Here is a 4,442-nt window from a genome sequence, read left to right as displayed (position 1 = left end):
GGTTGTTGAGCCTTCGTGCCACGTTTCGTAAGGTACAGAAGCGAATAGACCAAGTTACATCTCAACTTGCACAAAAACGTGGAAAGCTCCTCTATGGAGAGAGTTGAGCACTTCCAAAGCATCAATGTGGACCGTTGTACTCTATTTAGTGCTCTTAAAAGTCTAACTTGCTAGTTGAGCCTTCGTGCCACGTTTCGTAAGGTAAAGACGCAAATAGACCAAGTTATGTCTCAAATTGCACAAAAACGTGAAAAGCTCCTCTATGGAGAGAGTTGAGCACTTCCGAAGAATCAATGTGGACCGTTGTACTCTATTTAGTGCTCTTAAAAGTCTAACTTGCTAGTTGAGTCTTCGTGCCACGTTTCGTAAGGTAATGACGCGAATAGACCAAGTTACATCTCAACTTGCACAGAAACGTGGAAAGCTCCTCTATGGAGAGAGTTGAGCACTTACAAAGCATCAATGTGGACCGTTGTACTCTATTGAGTGCTCTTAAATGTCTCACCTGCTAGTTGAGGCTTCGTGCCACGTTTCGTAAGGTAGAGAGGCGAATAGACTAATTTATGTCTCAAATTGCACAAAAACGTGAAAAGCTCAACTATGGAGAGAGTTGAGCACTTCCAAAGCATCAATGTGAACCGTTGCACTCTATTTAGTGCTCTTAAAAGTCTAACTTGCTAGTTGAGCGTTCGGTCCACGTTTCGTATGGTAAAGACGCGATTAGACCAAGTTATGTCTCAAATTGCACAAAAACGTGAAAAGCTCAACTATGGAGAGAGTTGAGCACTTCCAAAGCATCAATGTGGACCGTTGCACTCTATTTAGTGCTCTTAAAAGTATAACTTGCTAGTTGAGCGTTCGGTCCACGTTTCGTAAGGTAAAGACGCGAATAGACCAAGTTACGTCTCAACTTGCACAAAAACGTGGAAAGCTCCTCTACGGAGAGAGTTGAGCACTTCCAAAGCATCAATGTGGACCGTTGTACTCTATTGAGTGCTCTGAAAAGTCTCACCTGCTAGTTGAGGCTTCGTGCCACGTTTCGTAAGGTAGAGAGGCGAATAGACTAATTTATGCCTCAAATTGCACAAAAACGTGAAAAGCTCCTCTATGGAGAGAGTTGAGCACTTCCAAAGCATCAATGTGGACCGTTGCACTCTATTTAGTGCTCTTAAAAGTCTAACTTGCTAGTTGAGCGTTCGGTCCACGTTTCGTATGGAAAAGACGCGATTAGACCAAGTTACGTCTCAACTTGCAGAAAAACGTGGAAAGCTCCTCTATGGAGAGAGTTGAGCACTTCCAAAGCATCAATGTGGACTGTTGTACTCTATTGAGTGCTCTGAAAAGTCTCACCTGCTAGTTGAGGCTTCGTGCCACGTTTCGTAAGGTAGAGAGGCGAATAGACTAATTTATGTCTCAAATTGCACAAAAACGTGAAAAGCTCCACTATGGAGAGAGTTGAGCACTTCCAAAGCATCAATGTGGACCGTTATACTCCATTTAGTGCTCGTAAAATTCTAACTTGCTAGTTGAGCCCTCGTGCCACATTTCGTAACTCAAAGACACGAATAGACCAAGTTACATCTCAACTTGCACAGAAACGTGGAAAGCTCCTCTATGGAGAGAGTTGAGCACTTCCAAAGCATCAATGTGGACCGTTGTACTCTATTGAGTGCTCTTAAAAGTCACACCTGCTAGTTGAGGCTTCGTGCCACGTTTCGTAAGGTAGAGAAGCGAATAGACTAATTTATGTCTCAAATTGCACAAAAACGTGAAAAGCTCAACTATGGAGAGAGTTGAGCACTTCCAAAGCATCAATGTGGACCGTTTCACTCTATTTAGTGCTCTTAAAAGTCTAACTTGCTAGTTGAGCGTTCGGTCCACGTTTCGTAAGGTAAAGACGCGAATAGACCAAGTTACGTCTCAACTTGCACAAAAACGTGGAAAGCTCCTCTATGGAGAGAGTTGAGCACTTCCAAAGCATCAATGTGGACCGTTGTACTCTTTTGAGTGCTCTTAAATGTCTCACCTGCTAGTTGAGGCTTCGTGCCACGTTTCGTAAGGTAGAGAAGCGAATAGACTAATTTATGTCTCAAATTGCACAAAAACGTGAAAAGCTCCTCTATGGAGAGAGTTGAGCACTTCCGAAGAATCAATGTGGACCGTTGCACTCTATTTAGTGCATTTAAAAGTCTAACTTGCTAGTTGAGCGTTCGGTCCACGTTTCGTAAGGTAAAGACGCGAATAGACCAAGTTACGTCTCAACTTGCACAAAAACGTGAAAAGCTCCTCTATGGAGAGAGTTGAGCACTTCCAAAGCTTCAATGTGGACCTTTGTACTCTATTTAGTGCTCTTAAAAGTCTAACTTGCTAGTTGAGCCTTCGTGCCACGTTTCGTAAGGTGAAGACGCGAATAGACCAAGTTACATCTCAACTTGCACAAAAACGTGGAAAGCTCCTCTATGGAGAGAGTTGAGCACTTCCAAAGCATCAATGTGGACCGTTGTACTCTATTTAGTGCTCTTAAAGGTCTAACTTGGTTGTTGAGCCTTCGTGCCACGTTTCGTAAGGTACAGAAGCGAATAGACCAAGTTACATCTCAACTTGCACAAAAACGTGGAAAGCTCCTCTATGGAGAGAGTTGAGCACTTCCAAAGCATCAATGTGGACCGTTGTACTCTATTTAGTGCTCTTAAAAGTCTAACTTGCTAGTTGAGCCTTCGTGCCACGTTTCGTAAGGTAAAGACGCAAATAGACCAAGTTATGTCTCAAATTGCACAAAAACGTGAAAAGCTCCTCTATGGAGAGAGTTGAGCACTTCCGAAGAATCAATGTGGACCGTTGTACTCTATTTAGTGCTCTTAAAAGTCTAACTTGCTAGTTGAGTCTTCGTGCCACGTTTCGTAAGGTAATGACGCGAATAGACCAAGTTACATCTCAACTTGCACAAAAACATGAAAAGCTCCTCTACGGAGAGAGCTGAGCACTTACAAAGCATCAATGTGGACCATTGTACTCTAGTGAGTGCTCTTAAAAGCCTCGCCTGCTAGTTGAGGCTTCGTGCCACGTTTCGCAAGGTAGAGAGGCGAATAGACTAATTTATGTCTCAAATTGCACAAAAACATGGAAAGCTCCTCTATGGAGAGAGTTGAGCACTTCCAAAGCTTCAATGTGGACCTTTGTACTCTATTTAGTGCTCTTAAAAGTCTAACTTGCTAGTTGAGCCTTCGTGCCACGTTTCGTTAGGTAAATACGCGAATAGACCAAGTTACATCTCAACTTGCACAAAAACGTGGAAAGCTCCTCTATGGAGAGAGTTGAGAACTTACAAAGCATCAATGTGGACCGTTGTACTCTATTTAGTGCTCTTAAAAGTCTAACTTGCTAGTTGAGTCTTCGTGCCACGTTTCGTAAGGTAATGACGCGAATAGACCAAGTTACATCTCAACTTGCACAAAAACATGAAAAGCTCCTCGACGGAGAGAGTTGAGCACTTACAAAGCATCAATGTGGACCGTTGTACTCTATTGAGTGCTCTTAAAAGCCTCGCCTGCTAGTTGAGGCTTCGTGCCACGTTTCGTAAGGTAGAGAGGCGAATAGACTAATTTATGTCTCAATTTGCACAAAAACGTGAAAAGCTCCTCTATGGAGAGAGTTGAGCACTTCCGAAGAATCAATGTGGACCGTTGCACTCTTTTTAGTGCTCTTAAAAGTCTAACTTGCTAGTTGAGCGTTCGGTCCACGGTTCGTAAGGTAAAGACGCGAATAGACCAAGTTACGTCTCAACTTGCACAAAAACGTGGAAAGCTCCTCTATGGAGAGAGTTGAGCACTTCCAAAGCATCAATGTGGACCGTTGTACTCTATTGAGTGCTCTTAAATGTCTCACCTGCTAGTTGAGGCTTCGTGCCACGTTTCGTAAGGTAGAGAGGCGAATAGACTAATTTATGTCTCAAATTGCACAAAAACGTGAAAAGCTCCACTATGGAGAGAGTTGAGCACTTCCAAAGCATCAATGTGGACCGTTATACTCCATTTAGTGCTCATAAAAGTCTAACTTTCTAGTTGAGCGTTCGGTCCACGTTTCGTAAGGTAAAGACGCGAATAGACCAAGTGACGTCTCAACTTGCACAAAAACGTGGAAAGCTCCTCTATGGAGAGAGTTGAGCACTTCCAAAGCATCAATGTGGACCGTTGTACTCCATTGAGTGCTCTTAAATGTCTCACCTGCTAGTTGAGGCTTCGTGCCACGTTTCGTAAGGTAGAGAGGCGAATAGACTAATCTATGTCTCAAATTGCACAAAAACGTGAAAAGCTCCTCTATGGAGAGAGTTGAGCACTTCCGAAGAATCAATGTGGACCGTTGCACTCTATTTAGTGCTCTTAAAATTCTAACTTGCTAGTTGAGCGTTCGGTCCACGTTTCGTAAGGTAAAGACGCGAATAG

The sequence above is a fragment of the Tripterygium wilfordii genome, chromosome 23 (genome assembly GCF_013401445.1).
Source record: "Tripterygium wilfordii isolate XIE 37 chromosome 23, ASM1340144v1, whole genome shotgun sequence".
Lineage (NCBI taxonomy): Eukaryota > Viridiplantae > Streptophyta > Magnoliopsida > Celastrales > Celastraceae > Tripterygium > Tripterygium wilfordii.
Note: the sequence above shows the minus strand (reverse complement) of the source record.